This window comes from Podarcis cretensis (assembly GCF_951804945.1).
Source record: "Podarcis cretensis genome assembly, chromosome: 3".
Taxonomy (NCBI): domain Eukaryota; kingdom Metazoa; phylum Chordata; class Lepidosauria; order Squamata; family Lacertidae; genus Podarcis; species Podarcis cretensis.
The window spans coordinates 8231366-8254632 of record NC_137172.1 but is presented as its reverse complement, the minus strand read 5'-3'; the positions used below and the strand labels follow the sequence as shown (position 1 = coordinate 8254632).

General features: G+C 42.6%; 1 long non-coding RNA gene across 2 annotated transcripts; it reads left to right on the top strand.

Annotated features, from left to right (window-relative positions):
• The first annotated feature begins 1128 nt into the window (after positions 1-1128).
• On the top strand, positions 1129-21188 carry LOC307212067. 2 transcript variants are annotated; one of them, XR_013836790.1, is made up of 6 exons: positions 1129-1267; positions 2887-2985; positions 5197-5320; positions 20248-20320; positions 20742-20874; positions 21152-21188. It is a non-coding gene; the product is annotated as an uncharacterized lncRNA (long non-coding RNA). The 2 variants fall into 2 exon arrangements; XR_013836791.1 differs by lacking the exon at positions 1129-1267 and adding an exon at positions 1672-1771.
• Positions 21189-23267: the final 2079 nt, after the last annotated feature.

The window sequence follows — 23267 nt, the reverse complement described above, 5'->3', positions numbered from 1 at the left end:
TCAAGAGTCTCCTCCAGCACCATAATTCAAAAGCATCAATTCTCCAGCGATCAGCCTTCTTTATGGTCCCCATGTTTAGGTAGGCCTAACCAAGCTGGTGCATTTAGAAATAGGATCAACACTGGGTAACGACTTAGCTAGTGTTTCCCGCCTTTCTAAAACAGGGAAAGTTGCAAAAGCCTTCCCTTAGGAATGCCCCATGACCATTCATAAAAGGTCTTGGAGGGCCCCGTTCCTATTTTGTTCTGATACCTCCCCTCCTCTTGTTGGGAGGGATATAACCAGGGCTTTTTTCTAGTCCAAACTCGCTGGAACTCAAGCACCTCTCACGTGGGCGCCATTGCCATTATAAGAGTACAAGGGAGGCATTCATGGTGAGTTCCAGCACCTCTTTTTCTAGAAAAATAGCACTCAGTCAAAAAAAAAAAAACATCTGCTTTGTATGCATGTAGGACACCACAACTTCTGTTGATGGCATCTCTAGGTAGGAGAAACCCTGGAGAGTTGCTTCCAGCTGGTTACACAATACTGAGCTAGATGGATGAATGGTATGATAAGGCAGCTTCCTACATCACTAACACTCTTCTCTAATGATTGTATTATTCCCTTTCTTTCATTGGTTTCTTTGGGGGAAAGGTTGGCTGGGAATTGAGTAGTACTTTGGGAAGCAAAACAATGAAACCTCAACTGAGATGCATGGAAACAATAAATGGTTTTTGGTGTGAGCTGGTGGAAGCTCATTAACCACAACCAGAAAGACAGGTAAGAAGTAAAGACAGTCACATGTCGAAGAAAAGACAGAGACACAGCTTTCTGGGGTTTTAGGAAAAAGCCATTCCCAGTCATACCTGGAAACACCTGGGATTGAACCTGGTCTGATGCTCTGTAATGGCAGAGCAGTTTCCATAACGGCCTTCCCAGTTTGGGGGAAACAAGGCTTCACCAGTCATAGTTTATGAAAGGGAAGGAGACTGGCTGAGCCTTGCTCATGCATTTCCATTTGCAGAGCAACTCACAACAGTATTTTCCAAGCACAATGTGTGTGAGGGGGTGGGGGAAGAGTTCTCCCACAGGAAGGAATGTTAAGCACTCTCATAGTCGGTAATATTTAAATCAGCTGATCTACCTGCTTCATTAGAACTGGAAGTGCACATTGGCATTCATATCTTATAATCTCTCTTTCTCTTTTTCTCTCAGCATTGAGGTGCCATGAGGAACTCTTACCTTGCTCTGATACTTCTTTTTGGGGATCTCTTTCTTGCTGCAGGTAAGTCATACACAGACATACAGTGGTACCTTGGGTTAAGAACTTAATTCGTTCTGGAGGTCGATTCTGAACCTGAAACTGTTCTTAACCTGGGGTACCACTTTAGCTAATGCTGCCACCGCGCTGCCAGAGCATGATTTCTGTTCTCATCCTGAAGCAAAGTTCTTAACCCGAGGTAGTATTTCTGGGTTAGCGGAGTCTGTAACCTGAAGCGTCTGTAACCTGAAGCATCTGTAACCTGAGGTACCACTATACAAGCTTCATAAACAATAAGTATGATAGGGATAAAGAACTGGAGACTAGTGGTGCTGGCGAGGCTAATCTCATGTTTCAAGGCTTCCCTTCTCAATCCCATCATAGAACCGAACCCCTCTCCCCTGCTAAGCACCTCTTATTTTGTTCTCCTGTGCTTTATGAAAGCAAAGACACAGTCCCCGGTTCAAAACTCATTGCCTGTTGGGAGGGCTATATGAAAGTATGGCTGCTCACCCTATGGAAAAGAAGGTAAGAGAAGTCTTTTTGCCTGGGACTTGGTTCAGGAGTGAGCCTGTGGGTGCGGTAAGTTGTATTCCTTCTTCATGGGGACAAAATTCTGCTTAAAATTAGCTGCAGACCAGGAGTTTGGGACACTGTGGAGAAATTCTCCGGCACAACATCACCCAGGAGAGCAATTGCATCACCCATGTCAGCAATTGCTTGTAAGATGCCGGTCATGTTCAATGTCATTTATTTTGCACTGGGGGTGGTGGTATTGTTTAATCATAAGGCGTGGGCTTTAGGTACGGACACATATTTAAAACAGGAGATTCTGTGAACTGAATTAGCAGCTTTTTACTCATGCAAGCCATAGACAATTTTTACCATTGAAATTATCTGAAGAACATGAATGTGTGATTCACCTTGTTTGTTCTGCATTGTCCTTTTTGCACACACTAATACCATCATTCCCATTGTCTGCCAAAGATTGTGTGCATGTGTGAACCAGCCCCAAGTGGAATATTTGAGTCGGCACTACTGAACTTATTTACAAGTGAAAATCAGGACTTTACTGACAAACCTTTAACTGGATTTCTTCTCGTGGTAGCATATATGATCATCAAGATCTTCTGGAAAGTTCTTAAAAGGGCTACTTTATTATTATTATTTTTTGTATTGATGAGTATGGCATACAGCCCTCACGGAAAAGCTCACACACATTATGATTGGCAAGATGAATAAAATACAAGGACACTTTTGCTGAAGGGTAGTGAAAGTCTACTGTCTTTATAAATATGCCACCAAGTGGAAGACATGTGGATTTCATGATAACCAAATAACAGTAGTAGTTTTATATTTCCTATTTATAGAAATCTTTGCCATTATTCCGCGGGAACTATTATTATCGCAAGGGTGAAGTTATCTCCAGAGTATGGAGTTGTAGTTTTTTTGTTTGTTGATAACAAGTTGGATTATGTAGCACAACTGCGGAATGACAATAAAAGGTTAGCCCCCCCCCCCAAAAAAAAGGAGAGTGAAATTGTTGGGTTCTACTTATTAACGTATGCTTGAAGTAGCCCTGATTAGTTACGCAAAAAGGCTTAATTTTAACTTGTTTTCTCTTTTCTTTTGTTGTTCCGCAGGACTCACAATTGATAGGAACCTCATAAAGAAGGAATGCATTTGGACAAGGCATTATGTTGGAAGCAGTCTAAGTGGTTTATATTGCTGCTATGAAACAGGTGAATATTACTGAACTTGCTTTTTTGTTACATTGCAAGTGTGGTTAAAATCCTGCTAATGTTTTCATCTGCTAATAATGGTCTCCTAAAATTATTATAAATTTTCCTCATTCTTTTCTGAAGTTCTTGTCCTTTTTGTTTCTGAGCTTCCCATTTAATTTTGCCATTTCAGCCTAGTCCATCAACTTTATTTGCCATTCTTCCTTGGCTGGAATTGTTTCTCCTTTCTATCTCTGAGCTAGCAACATCTGTGAGGCTGTTGTCACGTACATAAAAATTATTTGCTGGTCCCTTGGAATCTTGGTACCTGTTGTTGTTCAGTCGTTTAGTCATGCCCGACTCTTTGTGACCCCCTGGACCAGAGCACGCCAGGCACTCCTGTCTTCCACTGACTCCCGCAGTTTGGTCAAACTCATGTTAGTAGCTTCGAGAACACTGTCCAACCATCTTGTCCTCTGTCGTCCCCTTCTCCTTGTGCCCCCCATCTTTCCCAATGTCAGGGTCTTTTCCAGGGAGTCTTCTCTTCTTATGAGGTGACCAAAGTATTGGAGCCTCAGCTTCAGGATCTGTCCTTCCAGTGAGCACTCAGGGCTGATTTCCTTCAGAATGGATAGGTTTGAGCTTCTTGCAGTCCATGGGACTCTCAAGACTCTCCTCCAGCACTGTAATTCAAAAGTATCAATTCTTTGGTGATCAGCCTTCCTTCTGGTCCAGCTCTCACTTCCATACATCACTACTGGGAAAACCATAGGTTTAACTATACGGACCTTTGTTGGCAAGGTGATGTCTCTGCTTTTTAAGATGCTGTCTAGGTTTGTCATCACTTTTCTCCCAAGAAGCAGGCGTCTTTTAATTTTGTGACTACTGTCAGCATCTGCAGTAATCATGGAGCTCAAGAAAGTAAAATCACTCACTGCCTCCATTTCTTCCCCTTTTATTTGCCAGGAGGTGATGGGACTAGTGGCCATTATCTTAGTTTTTTTGATGTTAAGCTTCAGATCATATTTTGCGCTCTCCTCTTTCACCCTCATTAAAAGGTTCTTTAATTCCTTCTCACTTTCAGCCATTAAAGTTGTGTCATCTGCATATCTGAGGCTGTTGATATTTGGTACCTATAATTCATAATAAAAAAGCTTCTGGTTTTTAAAGAAAGGTTATTTTAAACATCTTTTTAATTTCATTATATATCAGTTTCCAAAAGGTTTTGATTACCTTACACTCCCACCACATTACCAAACTTACTTATAAACCAAAATCAGGACCTTTAATTGAATTTCTTCTGGTAGTAGCATATACGGTTGTCAATAACTTCTGGAAAGTTTTTAAAAGGGCTACTTTAAAATCTTGGTATAGATTAGTATGGTATACAGGCCTCACTGAAAAGCTAACACACATGTTGCAACTGGCCGGAAGAATAAAGCACATGAAGGGCAGTGGGGCTTTATTGTCCTTACAAATATGCCAGAAAGTTGAAGACATGGATTTCATAGTATCATAGTATCTTAGAATTGGGAGGGACCCAAGGGTCATCTAGTCCAATCCCCTGAAATGCAGGAATCTTAGCTAAAGACAAATGGCCACCCTACCTTTGCTTAAAAACCTCCAAGGAAGGAGAGTCCACAAGCTCCCGAGGGAGTTCGTTCCACTGCTGAACACTTACTTTCAGAAAGATTTTCCTGCTGTGTATTCGAAACTCCTTTCTTGTAACTTGAAGCCTTTGGTTCAATTCCTACCATCCAGAGCAGGAGAAAACAAGCTTTCCCCCTCTACCGTGTGACGGCCCTTGAGTCATTTGAAGATGGTTAACATATCTCCTCTAGGTCTTCTCTTCTCCAAGCTAAACATACCCAGCTCCCTTGATCATCTTGGTTGCCCTACCCCACACGTTTCAGATGATACTCAAATAATATTAATAATTTTGTATTTCCTCTTTATAGAAATGTTCACCATTTTTGTGTGGGAAGTGTTATTATCACAAGGGTGAAGTTATCTCCAGTGGAGAGTTGTAATTTTTTTGCTTGTTGAATATGATTTTGCTTATGTAACACAACTGCAAAATGGGTATAAAAACTTAGGGGGGAGAGAGAGAGAGAGAGAGAGAGAGAGAGAGAGAAGAGATTTGGGTTTTACTTATAATGTATGCTTTAAGTAGACCTAATCAGGTATACAAAAAGGCTTTAAAATAAATAAATTCATTTTGCTGTTCCACAGGACCCAAAACTCAGACCAACTCTGTATGCAATAATTATGGTTGCAGCTCCATAAAGATTATGTGTTTTTGGACAAGGGAGTTTGTCCGAAGCAATTTGAACGGTGTATATTGCTGCAGAAAAATGTAAGTCCAAATATTGTGGAAAACTCCATAAGATCAGAAACCTAACAATGCAGTCAATGATGATGATGATGATGATGCTTCTACCTGTATTCTACTGACCATAATTTGAAGCTCTGTTCAGGACTCCAAACTAAATGCATGCAAGTTTTCTATGCAGACAGTGATCTAGGTTGCAGGAATTGAATGTGTGACCTCACTATTCTTTTCACACATTTGCTTCAAAGGCCTGAAGAAGACTAAATAATTTTGGAGAGGCTATCATTTCCTCTTTTTGGTTGATATAATTATTAGCAAATCTTTGGGGTTAGAGCCAATAGTTTCTTTCTTTCTTTCTTTCTTTCTTTCTTTCTTTCTTTCTTTCTTTCTATCTATCTATCCATCCATCATCTATATCATATCTCTCTCTCTCTCTCTCTCTCTCTCTCTCTCATCTATCTATCTATCTATCTATCTATCTATCTATCTATCTATCTATTTATCTATCTATCTATCATCTATCTATCTATATCTATCATCTATCTATCTAATAATAATCCAGAGTTATATGTTACACCTAAGGTCTGTTTCTCAGGTGTCAAATGTCAGGATAAAGAGGTGCATCTTTAGCTTGGGTCACATGTTTATTTTCCATTTCAGAATGGAAATAGTATAACCTCCTCATCCAATGTCTCCTTGGTCAATATGTCCTCAGCTGGAACCTCCTCGGCCAAAACTTCCCCAGCCAATACCTCCTCCCATAGTAGACTCTCATCCTGTGAAAACAATTACAGAGTTACCATGGCCATATTACGAGTTTTTGTTAACTCCGCTTTCATGTTTTAAAACATTAAAACAACTTGCATGTTTTCATGTGGGAGTGGGTGAATGTTCAAGGATGCAGAAGCAAACCCATTCGCCAGGGTCCCAATTCCACATGCACTAAGCTGACTTTGCAACATTAAACGAAAAGTTCATAAAGGGGCTTCTAAGCATGTTCAGAAGAGTGCACTTAGAAACTTCCACATCATCCGGAACCCTGATAATGCTGGGTTCCTGCCTACATGGAGGTTTCTATCTGTATATAATCTGAAGCGCCATTCAAGCTTTTACACTATGAAAGTCTGTTTTGTGGGCTGGGATACCATGGTCAGGCTTTTATGTGCAAACCCTCTGCTCTCTTCACACATTCTCTCTGAAAGCCAAAAACTCTTGACATTCAGACAGGCAATTTTGCAATTGCGTGGTCTTCTGTTGTTCCGCATGATATTTTACAGGAAATATCTTGGGTTCCACCTTTAATAGCTCTACAGATATCAGTGGTGCCTCTTGCAATGTTATGGTATTATTATTTTACTTAGAATTTCAAAAGAAATTTAAAGTTCACTCCACATTGTTACTCACAGGCCCTCCAAGTGTCCTTATTTTCCTGGGATGTCCCTGATTTAGAGAAGCTACACCGGTTTCTTTTTTATTATATATATATAATTTTTATTTATTTTCCATTTAATATTATGCATTCACATCACCATTATCCACTTTACTGCCCTTGACTTCCTTCCCTCCTGCCTCATGACTTTTGAAATTAACCATTATATCATTGCAATTTATACGTTTTCCAATTCTAATTACAGAAGCAGCCGCAGCCGCTGAAGAAGAAGAAGATGCACAATCCTAAGACTATATAATAAAACTGTAATTAGAAACAGAAATGGCTATGAAATTATGGACATGGAATGTTAATGGACTAAATAATAAAGTTAAAAGAAATAAAAATTGAACGAATTTTATTGAAGAGAAAATTGAACATTATTTGTTTACAAGAAACAGGTGGCAAGGAAGCACAGAAAAAAGATTAACAAAAAAATAGGAAATGAATTTATATCTTGAGATAAAAGTAAAAAAAGAGGTGTGGTTTTGTGTATTAGAGATAGATATGAAGCATGGCAGATCTTCAAGGATGAGGAGGGACGGCAAAAAATTAATAATAGTTGGAATTTATGCACCAAATGGCTCAAAGCCTGAATTTAATAAATCATTGAACAAGAAACTTTTAGATTATATGGATTAAAAAAAATCATAATGGGGGACTTAAATGGGGTGGTTTCATTGGAAATGGACAGATCAAAAAGAAAAGCAGAATCTAAGGAGGAGAAACTACCTAAGACTTTCTTCTCTTTGGTAGAAAGCTGCAATCTAATAGACATTTGGAGATTAAGACACCCATTGGACAAGCAATTCCCGTTCTTCTCAGAGCCTAATCAATCAGCTGGAAGGACAAACTACTTTTGGATATCCAGCGAATTAGCAATAAGGATTACAAAAGTAGAAATTCAACCAAAAACTTTATTGGAGCATAATTCTTTTTTTTTATTATTAAGAGGAATAGATAAATCAACTTTTCGATGGAGATTGAATGGTAGATTGAATGGTAGATCAGGAAATAAATGAAAAGGCACAAAAAACCTTAAAAGACTATTTCAAAATTAATCTGAATGAAGAGACAAAAAATTAGTACAAAGGTGTAATGAGAGGTTTTTCCATACAGCAAAATAGTTTTTTGTATTCTAGTTCAATTAGTTATTTCAGCAAATCCTTTCCATTTTTGCTTTTATCTTAATAATTTATCTTAATATATTATAACTTTACATTCTCACCTGTTAACAATCCATCTTTAAATACTCCTTTATAACATTACTGCTAAAACCACATAACTTCATTCCAACATCCTTCTAACATTCCTTAATTTTACAATATTTCTGTAGATAGTCTTTAAATTTCTTCCAATCTTCTTCTACCGACTCTTCTCCCAGGTCTCGGATTCTGCCAGTTATTTCCGCCAGCTCCATGTACTCCATTCATTCAGCTCCATGTATTCCATCACCTTCATTCAGCCAAGAGCATAAGGTCAAACAGATTCCTCACTGGCCTTGCAGACAACTTCATTGTCCAGAAAGTGGGAGAAGCAACAAGAGGAACAGCCATTTTAGATCTGGTCCTAACCAATGTTGATGACCTGGTTAGTGGGGTAGAAGTGGAATTAGGCGCGAGTGATCATGCTCTTCTGAAGTTTACTATACAGCGGAAAGGAGCAGCCAAGCATACTAGGACTCAATTTCTTGACTTTAAGAAAGCCGACTTCATAAAACTTAGGGAAGTGCTGGGTGAGATCCCATGGACAGTAATACTAAAAGGAAAGGGAGTTCATGATGGCTGGGAGTTTGTTAAGAGTGAGATAGTAAAAGCACAACTTCAGGCAATACCAATGAGACGGAAACATGGAAGGTGCCTAAAGAAGCCAGGGTGGCTATCTAAAGAACTTTTAACTGAGTTAAGATTAAAAAAGGATGTGTACAAAAAATGGAAAAGGGGGGAAACCACCAAAGAGGAATTCAAACAAATAGCCAGCACGTGTAGACACAAAGTCAGAAAAGCTAAAGCACAGAATGAACTCAGGCTTGCTAGAGAGGTTAAAAGCAACAAAAAAGGCTTTTAAGAAACAGTGGGGTCACTCAGAGGAGAAGATGGTGAAATGCAAACAGGGGACACAGAAAGGGCTGAACTCCTCAATGCCTTCTTTGCCTCAGTCTTCTCCGATAAAGAAAACAATGCCCAATCTGAAGAATTTGGAGCAAATGATTCAGCAGAGTAAACACAGCCCAGAATAACTAAGGAGATAGTACAAGAATACTTGGCTAGTTTAGATGTATTCAAGTCTCCAGGGCCAGATGAACTGCATCCAAGAGTATTAAAAGAACTGGCAGATGTGATCTCAGAACCACTGGCAGTCATCTTTGAGAATGCCCCTTCCGACCTTCAGGAGGAGGGGGGGTTGTGGGATCACGACCCCGCCCACACTCTGCGAGGCTGGCGTCAGCCTCGCAGGAGACAGGGATTCACCCAATTAGCATACCCTGTGGCGCCAGCCAATTGGCTGGCGGCAGGGGCGGGCCTTCCTAGGGCCACTTAAGGTCAGGGCAGCCCCTGGCTCACCCCCTTTCTTCCCTGGAGACGACGCATTTTTTTTTTTTTCAGTGTTAAAGGGCTAGCGTTAAGTGTTTCCGCACATGTTCCTTGCCGCTAGGCAGTGGGAACGCATTACGGCCGCCATTTTGATTGCCCACGTGGCCTTGCGGCGGCGGCCATTTTAGGAGAGGCAAAACCACGTGGGATCTACTTTTTGAGTGCCCCTCACTTTCTAGTTGGTTTTAAATTCAAAAGCAATATAAACAATATAAACAAAGGAAATAAACACAAGCTATATAAACAAAGGATGATAGCGCAACTATTAATAGAGCCTAGCTTAAATATGAGCATGCAAGGGGCTGCAGGGAGCCCCTCCTCTTGGTGCATAAGCTTGCATAGAGCTGGCTACAGCGTCTCTGGCTAGGCTAATCTTAGAATTAATATCCTCTAATTAATTTGACTGCTTTTGTTTATACTTACACTCTCGAGAATTTCATTCTGGGAATTTAGGAAACACATTTAAATCAAATTGAAGCATTAGTGCATAGTATATTGGAATTCAAATTATTTCATTCAGCTTGCGGTGCTCTGTGGAGCTGTGTCATTTACTCTCTGCCTAGGCTTTAATTTTATAATTTGGTATAGTCAATTCATAGTTATAAGGAAAAGAGATCCAGGTTTTACATCATTTGATTTATTAAAGGGTGTCTTCGCCTGCAATCTCTTGCGAGCTTTGCATACAGGTTATAGGGAATCTAAAGCAAATAGCTCATGCCTCTTTTACGTTCATCTCTTTCTGGTATTTCATCAGTTAGTTTATAAGTATATATTTAATCTGGCAATTTTAAATCATTTGGTTGATTTTGATAATAGTGCTTAAGGGCTTTTGGGAGCTTTGCTTTGCTTATAGGTTTGTTGCATAAGTCAACTTATCATCTTTCACTGCTGTATTGCTGGGTTACAATGTATAATTCTACCTCTAGCTTGCTGCATAGCTGCTGACATTATCAAAGGTGCTCTTCTGTTTATTATAGACTCAGTATTCCTCTAAATACATTGCTTGAGGTGTGGGCTGGTATTTTGGTTTGCTATCCAGTGCAGATAATAATGAGCTACGGTGATATTGTTTGCAGCTAAATACAATTTGTTGGAGATTAGTTAGGCATCTTTGATTCCTTTAGACTCACCAGTGCAGACAATACTGAACTACTGTGATATTGCTCGCACCTCACCCATATAATCCAAGCTAGTTGGCGTTGATTTTACTGAACCAGGCTAATTAAGGGTATCAAACTATGTCTGCTCAAAATGCCGCTATATCTGGGGTGGCACAAGGGAACCAGGAGGGGTCCCAGGCTTTGTAATGCCTACTGTATCGGGGGGGGGGGGGCATAAGGGAACCAAGAGGGGCCTCAGGCCTTCGTAGTGCCTAGTAACCCACATACTTTGGCACAGTTTTTCAATGCTCTTAGACATTTTATAGGCAATATAGGCCCGCAGACCAGGTGGCAGCGGCACCTCTTGCGCTCACCCAAGAATGCATCCCGGATACGCCACCTACGTTGTGGACCGCCCTGGTACCTCCGCGGCCACCGCAGCAGTGCTGAGAGCAGCCAATGATTCAACAGTGAGTCCTGTGTCCAAGATGGGTTAGGGTAGCCTCCTGTGCCCTGCAATCCACAGGCCTAGTCAGTGTTTCCTCTGCTTTGGAAACCTTTTACCAACAATTCAGGCCCATGGTCACTACGGCCTCTTCCGAAATAGTGAGGAGCTCCTTTGCACTTTGGCCTCCTTATTTAGGGTTCCACATTTGGGTAGCAATCCATTTATGCATCCTCACACATAATTACAGTCTACGTGTCCCTGGGTTTCCAATGACAGATCCTCGGGAGGTAGGGCTCATGCTTACAATTATAACCTTTCTGCCTCTCAGTATACCCCAGACTTTCCCAGTATTCCACAGGGAATGCTGTGGAAGGGAGAAAGAAGTCTAAGTAAGAAGAAGCATTCGGCCAAGAAGAGCAAAAGAAGTAAGCCTTCTGATGCTGAGGACGATTCAGAAAAGCTTCCTGCTGCCCACCACCTGCTGTGTTCCGAGCGACCAGAATTACTGGATGGAGCATATGGGTCCCTATGTGGGAAAAGGAAAGTCAGAAAATTTGAAGCCAAGCGAGTCCCTCACCATGAGGTTTGCTGGGAGTACAACACGGGTGTGTGCCAAGGGCCAAATTGTAAGTATGTGCATGAATGTGAGAAGTGCCTAGGTAACCACCCAGCATCTTCGTGTTTTAAAGGTAAACAGCCTTTTCCGGGCAGCAGGGGGCATTTCCATCAGGGGTCTTGAAAAGCTCACAGACCCGCCAAAAAGAACAGCCAGAAACTGGTATTAATTTGGCCCTTGACTGGGATGTTCTCTTCTGTTGAGCCCTCACCTCTTAGAACCCTTCTCGACAGATACCCTAAAAATAGAGGCAGCAAAGAGTTTCTCTTATGGCCTCAGGATCCTCATTTCATTACCCCCTAACTCGGGGAACCCCCCCCAAACCAAAGAATCAGTTCGGGAAGTGTCCCGTCTAAACAATTATCGCACTCCTAGAGTGGCAAACCTGTCCTGGACCTTTGTCCTTTAGTGCTTAGAAATAAACATCTATTTCTCTACCAAATTTACCCCTGGGGTTAACAAGGGCATCACGGATGCACAGGTGCAGCGAATTGCCACAGCCATTCCGGGAGCACCTTTGGAGCCTTGGGAACATGATGTCCTGAAGGGAGTATTAGCTTCAGGAGCCAAGCCCACGCTTAGATCTTTTAATAGGGCTTGGGTGGACTTTATGGAGTTTCAAGGCAAACTTATAAAATAATAATAATAAAATATGATAATGATAATAATAATAATAATAATGACAATAATAATAATAGTAAAAAACAAAACAAAAACAAAAACAAAAACAAAAAAAAACCAAAAACCTACGCTTGACACACCTCAAGGTAAATTAAAAAATCCTAAGCTTCACACGCCTCCTACCAAGGCTGAAGCTCTGCGATACTTGGTACATTGGAGGGTGCTGGATCGTGCAGCAAAGACTCTTAAACATCCAGTAGGCGGCAATCTCTTTTTTCTGTAAGGTTGTTTAATCCAGAGACCCTGGTGTGGCCTTCTTAGTGTGAAGGGCACTGTGGGGCTGGCGCAGGCCGCAGCCTTCTAAAAGTGATGGTAGAAGGCCCTTAACTTATGACATTCTATGCTAATTCATAAATAAATAAATAAATCTAAAATAATAATAATAATAATAATAATAATAATAATAATAAACCATAAAAAAAAAAACAAGAAGGAAGAAAATTAAGAAGTATCTGTTGGTCCGAGGACAAGGCCCAGTTATTTACAGCTGCATACTCCATTGCCTTTGGCGCTATGCGCAGTGGCGAAGTGGTTTGTAAGGGCCAACCAGATTCCATTGCCCGAGGTAGTTTGAGAGACCTGACCTTGTTCAGATCCAATTTAGTCCTGCATGTCCAATGTTCCAAAACCGATCAGCAGTAAAGGACACTAAACAATTCATGTACATGGGACCAACCGTCTCAGGTCCATTCCTCGAACATTGGGATGGCTCCGGCCTTGCACGGCATCAGTCCATGCACGTTATGCAAAGGGCGATTGCTGCCTGAGGTTTACCCTCAGCTAAATTCACGGTTAACTCCTTTCGGATTGGGGCCGCCACCACAGCAGTGCATTTGGGACTCTCATCTGAAAGGATGAAGGACTTGGGGGCAGTGGAAGTCTGATGCATTAAGGGAAGTCTGATGCATATAAAGGATATATTCATAAGACCTTGTGATTGTTCACAGTATACCTGACCTGGCTTTGTTACCTTCTTTTGCTTTCAGGTGACGTTGTGATGCATATTTGGAGTATAGGCCCTGCACCGTCCACTGGGATATAAACCATGCCGCTAATGGGGACCTAGGGTGCAGGAGCTACGAGGGCGCGCATCTGGATAATCGGGCACAGCATGGTGCATTGGGCCAGGGTCCGCGCCATCAATTCCGGTCTCGGGCCGCACCTTAGCTACATAAATATATCTTGGATCTCTCGAAGGAGAATGCGCTGGGCCAAAAAATGTTGCCCGCTATTAGGGCCAGAGAGGCGGCGGAGGGGCCCCCAGATGCTTTAGATATCCAATTAGGCGAAAAGTGTTAGCTTACAGAAAGGCAGTCGACTTGATGTGGCATATCTTTAGTGACTTGGAGGAACTTAAGGCCTCTTACCCAAACGTCACTACTAGTTTATTTGGGGCCTCGTGGATGGAGAGGCGGGTTTGGAGAGATTGCAGGTGCCCGATAGCCATAAACAGGGCTAGGAAAGCCTGGCATTGGGCGGTGGTGCGTAGAGTGGCAGCCCTGGGTGGGAGTGGCATTGAGGGCCCACCCAGTGCCATGGTCATCCAGCTGAGCGAGAACGACTTGGCGTATAGGAAAGGGGTGGACTTGATATGGAACATTATCAATGACTTGGAATTGTTGAGGGCATCCCATGAAAACATTACAATAATCTGGTCATCTTTGCTGGAAAGGCGATGTTGGAAAGGGATGCAGAAAAACCCGTGGCTGTGAACAAAGCTAGGAGGATTGTGGAGCGCACGGTGGCTCGTAGAGTGGCCGCATGGGGCGGTCGGGTCATTCAGCACCCATGCATACGGTTTGACAAGGAAATGCTTTATCACTGGGATGGCGTGCATACGGTTTGACAAGGAAATGCTTTATCACTGGGATGGCGTGCATCTATCTGATGCTGGCAATGCTATTTGGTTGGCAGATAATTTTCAAGGCGTTAGGGATTGGTTACAGGTCTGAGGGTATTGGCGGCGAGCCGGCTTGCGGCTCGGTGGCGGTAGGCATTGGCCGGGGTATTATCATGCAGATGAGGTTGGGGGGGAGGAACGCCATCACCTCCCCCAATGCTTGAAGGGTAGTTCGTTAAAGGACTCCGAGGGGCGACGCCTCGTCCGAAACCTACGGAGGCTAGGGCCTAAAGCGCGCCCCCGAGCGGTAACCCCTTGGGGAGCGCCCAGGGATATGCATCTCGGGTGGCTCCCCCTGTTGGTGTTTAACCCTTCCCGGTCAGACCGGATAGTCGGTTAGGGCCAATGCCTAAAGCCAATACCCTTCTTTCCTGTAATCAATAAAGTTGTGGCCATTTTTCGCCCATTAACCTAAAACTCTGTGTCCGTTGTCTTCATTTATTCCACCTGTGGGGGGGAGGGAATAGCCACACAATGCCCCTTCCGACCTTCAGGAGGAGGGGGGGTTGTGGGATCACGACCCCGCCCACACTCTGCGAGGCTGGCGTCAGCCTCGCAGGAGACAGGGATTCACCCAATTAGCATACCCTGTGGCGCCAGCCAATTGGCTGGCGGCAGGGGCGGGCCTTCCTAGGGCCACTTAAGGTCAGGGCAGCCCCTGGCTCACCCCCTTTCTTCCCTGGAGACGACGCAGTTTCCCACCCACCCGCCCTTTAGGTTTTGCCACTGACCTTGCTATGGGCTTCGGCTGGTCGCCGCAAGGGGCCTGGTAGGAGTTTTTCCATTTGGCTAATTGGCTGGTTTTGTGAGCCACTTGGTTTTTTCGCCTACCTCGTAGCAAATCGTCACAACTCCCTCGGTTTTGGCGGTAGGCATTGGCCGGGGTATTATCATGCAGATGAGGTTGGGGGGGAGGAACGCCATCACCTCCCCCAATGCTTGAAGGGTAGTTCGTTAAAGGACTCCGAGGGGCGACGCCTCGTCCGAAACCTACGGAGGCTAGGGCCTAAAGCGCGCCCCCGAGCGGTAACCCCTTGGGGAGCGCCCAGGGATATGCATCTCGGGTGGCTCCCCCTGTTGGTGTTTAACCCTTCCCGGTCAGACCGGATAGTCGGTTAGGGCCAATGCCTAAAGCCAATACCCTTCTTTCCTGTAATCAATAAAGTTGTGGCCATTTTTCGCCCATTAACCTAAAACTCTGTGTCCGTTGTCTTCATTTATTCCACCTGTGGGGGGGAGGGAATAGCCACACAATTCCTGGAGAACAGGTGAAGTCCCGGCAGACTGGAGGAGGGCAAATGTTGTCCCTATTTTCAAAAAGGGGAAAAGAGAGGACCCAAATAATTACCGCCCAGTCAGTCTGACATCAATTCCAGGGAAGATTCTGGAGCAGGTCATTAAGCAAACAGTCTGTGAGCACCTAGAAAGGAATGCTGTGATCACCAATAGTCAGCATGGATTTCTGAGAAATAAGTCATGTCAGACTAACCTGATCTCATTTTTTGACAGAATTACAAGCCTGGTAGATGAAGGGAATGCAGTGGATGTAGCCTACCTTGATTTCAGCAAGGCATTTGACAAGGTGCCCCATGATATTCTTGTAAAGAAGCTGGTAAAATGCGGACTTGACTATGCTACCACTCAGTGGATTTGTAACTGGCTGACTGACCGAACCCAAAGGGTGCTCATCAATGGTTCCTCTTCATCCTGGAGAAGAGTGACTAGTGGTGTGCCACAGGGTTCTGTCTTGGGCCTGGTCTTATTCAACATCTTTATCAATGACTTGGATGATGGACTCAAGGGCATCCTGATCAAATTTGCAGATGACACCAAACTGGGAGGGGTGGCTAACACCCCAGAGGACAGGATCACACTTCAAAACGACCTTGACAGATTAGAGAAGTGGGTCAAAACAAACAAGATGAATTTTAACAGGGAGAAATGTAAAGTATTGCACTTGGGCAAAAAAAATGAGAGGCACAAATACAAGATGGGGGACACCTGGCTTGAGAGCAGTACGTGTGAAAAGGATCTAGGAGTCTTGGTTGACCACAAACTTGACATGAGCCAACAGTGTGACGCGGCAGCTAAAAAAGCCAATGCAATTCTGGGCTGCATCAATAGGAGTATAGCATCTAGATCAAGGGAAGTAATAGTGCCACTGTATTCTGCTCTGGTCAGACCTCACCTGGAGTACTGTGTCCAGTTCTGGGCACCACAGTTCAAGAAGGACACTGACAAACTGGAACGTGTCCAGAGGAGGGCATCCAAAATGGTCAAAGGCCTGGAAACGATGCCTTATGAGGAACGGCGAAGGGAGCTGGGCATGTTTAGCCTGGAGAAGAGGAGGTTAGGGGTGATATGATAGCCATGTTCAAATATATAAAAGGATGTCACATGGAGGAGGGAGAAAGGTTGTTTTCTGCTGCTCCAGAGAAGCGGACACGGAGCAATGGATCCAAACTACAAGAAAGAAGATTCCACCTAAACATTAGGAAGAACTTCCTGACAGTAAGAGCTGTTTGACAGTGGAATTTGCTGCCAAGGAGTGTGGTGGAGTCTCCTTCTTTGGAGGTCTTTAAGCAGAGGCTTGACAACCATATGTCAGGAGTGCTCTGATGGTGTTTCCTGCTTGGCAGGGGGTTGGACTCGATGGCCCTTGTGGTCTCTTCCAACTCTATGATTCTATGATTCTATGATCTGCCATTCTTCCCGGGTGGGTAGATCTTGTGTCTTCCAATACTTTGTGATGAGTATTCTTGCTGCTGTTGTGGCATACATAAAAAAAATTCTATCCTTCTTTGACACCAATTGGCCGACCATGCCCAGGAGAAAGGCCTCTGGTTTCTTCAGGAAGGTATATTTAAATACCTTTTTCATTTCATTATAGATATCTCCCAGAAAGCCTTAATCCTTGGGCACGTCCACCAAAGGTGAAAGAATGTACCTTCAGTCTCTTTACATTTCCAACATTTATTATCGGGCAAATGATATATTTTTGCAAGCTTGACTGGTGTCATGTACCACCTGTATATCATTTTCATAATATTCTCTCTTAAGGCATTACATGCTGTAAACTTCATACCTGTGGTCCATAACTGTTCCCAGTCAGCCAGCATAATGTTGTGTCCCACATCTTGTGCCCATTTTATCATAGCAGATTTCACCATTTCATCCTGAGTGTTCCATTTCAACAGCAAGTTATACATTCTTGACAGTCTTAGTTTTGGGATCTAACAGTTCTGTTTCCAATTTTGATTTTTCCACCTGGAAGCCAATTTTCTTGTCCAATTTGTATGCCTCCATTATTTGATAATAGTGAAGCCAATCTCGCACTTTGTCTTTTAGTTTTTCAAAGCTCTGCAATTTCAGTTAATCTCCCTCTTGTTCCAAACAGAGCCTGTATTTCCCAGCTCAATCACTGAGAGCACTGGCTTCAAATAAAAGTATTTCGTGTCACCAGTCCTGTTCTGTGGAACACTTCCGAGGGTAGATTTCGCAGGCATCCTTGCTATTGACTTTCAGACATCTCCTGAGAAGCTTTTTATGTCAACAAGCCTCTGCAACTCTTTAAATTTTCTTAATTGGCCATAGTCACCTTCAATGATCATGTCACATTGTTATTAATTGTCTTTTGTTTCATTGTGCACATATTTTATGAGATGGTGGCATATAAATACTTCTAAAAATAAATGCATTTCCAAGAAACTCCACAAAATTCTGCAATAAACTGTCAGAACATTTCAATCACCCTGCAAGTACATACAACAATTAATCGTTTGATCTAAATTGCTGAGACCATAAAGTCCAAACACAAGAGGAGGGGAGAGACCTAAATGTAATTGAGCTTCTCCTTGATTTAAAATGTCTGAGACCATAAAATCCTAAATTGAAAAATGAGACAGAAATGTAATTTCAGATCATTTCTAATTTAAGTGTTGCCTGTAGCTACTCACCCAATCCAGGCAGACCCTGTTACTCTCCAGTTCAGTTCCCCTTCTTATATCCTTCCATCATAATAAAGCTGTATGACCTTTTTCTGTGACATGGTTTATGATAATGTGACAAACTTACTGGCTTTTCTGTACGGTTCCTGGATGTGCTTCGCTAACGCAGCAGCCAATAACACCCACATCCAATTTGAGGCCATTGCATCCCTGTGGGAGTTGTTATCATTCATGGTTCTGAAACAATCCTCCAACTCAGTTGCTCTACGCTTTCCTTGATGAGATAAAAGAAACTTTTCCTACCCCCTTAAAAAGGGGAGTTAAATAAAGTAGATCTATTTATATATTTATATATATTTATATACAAGCTCTATTCATAATAATACAAGCTCTATTCATATAATCCAATGGAATAAAATGGCCACATAACCCACACGTTAAACCAAGGGTGGTGAAACTTTTTCAGTCCACGGACTACATTTCCTCGGAAACCAACTTTCTGTTGGAAACCAACTTTTCAGGGGACACCTGTTATTAGTTTTTGAGAACAGAAGCAAAAATGGGTGTAGCAGGGGATGTTGATTTAGTATCATATTATTTATTCCCCATCTAGATAAGCTAAAAGCATTATCATAATTCTAGAACACGTTTTAGCCAGGCAAAAGCACTACGGTAAAGGTAAAGGACCCCTGGATGGTAAAGTCCAGTCAAAGGCGACTACGGGATTGTGGCGCTCATCTCGCTTTCATGCTGAGGGATCCAGAATTTGTCCACAGAAAGCTTTCTGGGTCATGTGGCCAGCATGACTAAACCACTTCTGGCACAATGGGATACTGTGATGGAAACCAGAGCACACGGAAGCACCGTTTACCTTCCCGTCGCAGCGGTACCTATTTATCTACTTGCACTGGTGTGCTTTTGAACTGCTAGGTGTCTAAACAACTCATTTATCAATCACAAGGCTGTGTTTATGGAAGAAACCTCCATCAGGTTATATATGTGTGTAAATAAACCATATATCATAAAGACACCACAGTCTCTGCTATGCCTCATTTCCCAGAACGAAACATGGGTAATGCGCCTGGAACTCCCTAGAAAACTGAACTGCTCTGAGATCAGAGGTGGTGTGTAAAATTATCCTGGATATAAGTTGTCCAGGGCTTTGTATAGCAACACACAAGCTTTGAAGCTAGCCTAGTAGCATATAGGCAGGCAGTGCAGGTTGTCACATGCTGTTGGCTGTCTGCCCCCACCAGCAGTCCAGCTGCTACATTCTGTAATTAAGCATCTCACGATGCTGTTCTATTGAGTTCTGTGGGACTCAGCCTGCAATGTTTTGGTAGCTTGCTTGTGAATCAGTCCCACTTAATGCAAAGGTATTTGCTTCGGAATATATGTATAGGGCTGTGTTATTAGGCAGCAATTCTAGAAACACTTACTTGGGAGAAGGTTACAGATAGGTAGCCATGTTGGTCTGCCATAGTCAGAACAAAATAAAAAAATTCCTTCCAGTAGCACCTTAAAGACCAACTAAGTTAGTTCTTGGTATGAGCTTTCGTGTGCATGCAGATATCTGAAGAAGTGTGCATGCACACGAAAGCTCATACCAAGAACTAACTTAGTTGGTCTTTAAGGTGCTACTGGAAGGAATTTTTTTATTTTGGGAGAAGGTATTCGGGAGTTCCAGGGACGCGGGTGGCGCTGTGGGTAAAAGCCTCAGCGCCTAGGGCTTGCCGATCGGAAGGTCGGCGGTTCGAATCCCCGCGGCGGGGTGCGCTCCCGCTGCTCGGTCCCAGCGCCTGCCAACCTAGCAGTTCGAAAGCACCCCCGGGTGCAAGTAGATAAATAGGGACCACTTACTGGCGGGAAGGTAAACGGCGTTTCCGTGTGCTGCGCTGGCTTGCCAGATGCAGCTTTGTCACGCTGGCCACGTGACCCGGAAGTGTCTCCAGACAGCGCTGGCCCCTGGCATCTTGAGTGAGATGGGCGCACCAACCCCAGAGTCTGTCAAGACTGGCCCGTACGGGCAGGGGTACCTTTACCTTTACCTTTTATTCGGGAGTTCCACATACCCCTACATGATCTCCATGCATGTTTATTATTCATTCATTTAGCAAGATATATAAACTGCTCAAAGAGCTTTAAGTGGTGTGCATAAGGGAATTATTATTGACCGAAGGTGAAAAATAAGAGTGTGTGTCTCACTTTGGCTTCTTGTTCCCTCCTCTCTTTTAAGATACAACATCCTGCCATGAAGATCTTGTCTATTCTTTCTGTTGTTTTCATCCTGTCATTTCTGGTTGCTCCAGGTAAGTTGTATTTAAACTTGCAAAGAGATTCTTTTGTGGCAAGGCAGATGACTCCACAATGAACTGAAGAGATTTGAGATTCCTACTGTTCTTCTTCCTACCTGGAAACTATTTTTAAACTGACCTCTAACATCTCTGAAAAATCAGGAAAATTCTGCATGGATCCATGACCTTTTGCACCTTGCCCTGGTGAATATTCCAAATATTATGTAGATTAAATTGCTTGTGAGATGACAGCATAGTTAAATTTAGCAGTTAACAAATGGAGTATTTTTCTCTCTCTCTGTCTGTTTTTTTAAGTAGTCAGAGTGAGAGTGAGAATGAGAGTGAGAGAAGGAGAGACCAGTAGTCCAGAACTCCAAGATCTGGGGTGAAATTTGCATGTATCCCTAATTCTGACCAACTCTTTCTTTCTATACAGGATTCACACACATAGGAATTACCAGTTGCGAACAATGTGAATATTTTAAAGGCAAATGCCTTCTATTCCAATGTGAAGAAAACTGGAGAAAAGTTGGGAAATGTGCTGCAGATGTGTATTGTTGCAGTCAAGAGTAAGTGCAAAAAATCAAGATTCCCAGTTATTAATGCAGCTTTGTTTACTCCACTAGCAACTTGGGGGCCATAGACTCCCATTTCTGGCTCACACTAAAAGATGTTTGATCTTCAGATATAAATAGATGCTGCATGTGCTCAGTGACTGACTCTGCCAGGAATAGAGAGAATGGTGTTTGCCTTGTCTTAAGCAGCTTTTCCGTAGACCAGAGGGAACTTCGCCTTCCAGCATTACTGACCTCACTCATTTTGGTCCCCATGTTCTTCTTCCCACAGCCCTAGTATTCCAGAAATGAAAGAAGAAAGCCTGATTTGCATTTTAAATAATATTTATTAAAGTTTCCAAGAAAAAGGAGAAAAAAGAAAAAAGAAAAAAAATTACATAGTCCAAAAAAGAGAGAAAAAAGTACAAAATACAGAAAAAAAGAGAAAAGGATAAATAAGAACAAGTTAAAAACAAATCCCTCTTTCTCTGTCTTATAATTCATTTACTTATTTCCATGACTTCCCCACACCTCCCTCCTTTGTATTCCAATTCAAATAATTAATTCAGCAAATTTTCCCCTCTTGTTTTATCTTAGTTCTTTATCTTAAACATATTATATCATTCTATTTTTCATCTAATTATCAAGCCATTTTTTGCATATTCCTTTTTAACCTTATTGTTAGAAATCACTTCGTTTCATTCCTACTTCATTTTGACATCCATTGATTTTACACTTTTTCTGCAAATAGTCCTTAAATTTCTTCCCATAAAGTTTCAAAATTTAAACCATATTTATACCTAACTTCTTCAAACCTTTCTACTAATGCCAATTATTTCCTTTCCAACAAATTCCCTGTTCTTTCATTAATATCAAACTAATTCCAAAAATAAATAAAAGTTCTCCTCAAATTTTTATCCAACGTCCCTTTTTCCTGGTTTCGGGTTATGTCAGTCCTTTCAAGTCTCATGTCCAGTCCATCAATCTGGTGTTCTGATATCCAAGGCTCTTAAGTCTCTTCCATGCCCCGAAGAAAGCCTGATTTGCCAGCAAGATTTGCAAGTGAATGAATGCACTGTTGCTGCCCTTGCGGCTGCTAAGCCCATCACTTCCACCGAATATGACCCAAACACTTCAGCAGTTCAGCTTTCCTTCTTTTCTTCTCCATGTGTTGTGTGAATTTTAGTAATAAAAATGGATGCAACAGCTTCTTGGATTTTATATTTTCAAACACAAGGGACTTGTCATTCTGTGTTTCCCAGCATTGCTCTCACACACCTGAAAGAAAGAGTTGTTACACAAGTACTTGGATAATTAACACTATAATTCAGTGCTCCCCCCCAAAAAAAAAGTTTAGGGGTGTTGGGCTGGCTGATAGCAGCACCTCCTCCGACCCTCAGAAGACTCCTCCGGTAATGGGAACACCAAACGCAGCATTCTTGAGGAGCGGGTCCTGTTGCTATGGACTCACAGCTGCTCATGTGAGCACCCAAACTCAGCAGAGTAAAACAGAAGTGGAGCTGTGGAGGTTTTGCAGCATACCTAATTTATTTCTACTAATTAGCCAAATTAAAGAGCATAACAAACATGTATGAGAGGAGCAGCTCTCATACAGACATCCTGTCTCTTTGCAAGACAGAACAAAGAGTACAAAAAAACCCCAGTAACGGAAATCTCACAGACTGGCTTCCGTCTCTTCGTTTCCCACAGAACAGAAAGTAAACAATAGGATCATGTGATCCTTGCAATGGGAAGAATGAAAATACTGACAAGGGGTACTCTCATTTTCCTACTCCTATTGACATACTGCCCCTCAATGAGGCCAAACTTTGACTCACAAAATGTTTAGGGGTATGCGTACCCCAGGGTGAAAAAGAAGCACTGCTATAACTGTAATCCTCTTTTAAAGCAATCCAAGTTGGTCGCCATGACTACCTCTTATAGCAACTAATGTCGTAGTTTAATTATGAGTTGTGCAGGGGTGCCAACTTGAATAAAATATTCTGGGGGCCCCACATAATCAATCACATGATTCAGTGCACACATACCATTTGAATGGGAATGACCATCAACTTTGGGGGGCCCAGCCCCCTCAAATATTTTACTGTGGGGGCCGAAGCCCTCACAGCCCCTAGAAGGAGCCAGTGTGGTGTAGTGGTTAAGAGTGGTAGTCACGTAATCTGGGGAACCGGGTTCGCGTCTCCGCTCCTCCACATGCAGCTGCTGGGTGACCTTGGGCCAGTCACACTTCTTTGAAGTCTCTCAGCCCCACTCACCTCACAGTGTGTTTGTTGTGGGGGAGGAAGGGAAAGGAGATTGTTAGCTGCTTTGGGACTCCTGAAGGGGAGTGAAAGGCGGGATATCAAATCCAAACTACTCTTCTTCTTCTTCTTCTTCTTCTTCTTCTT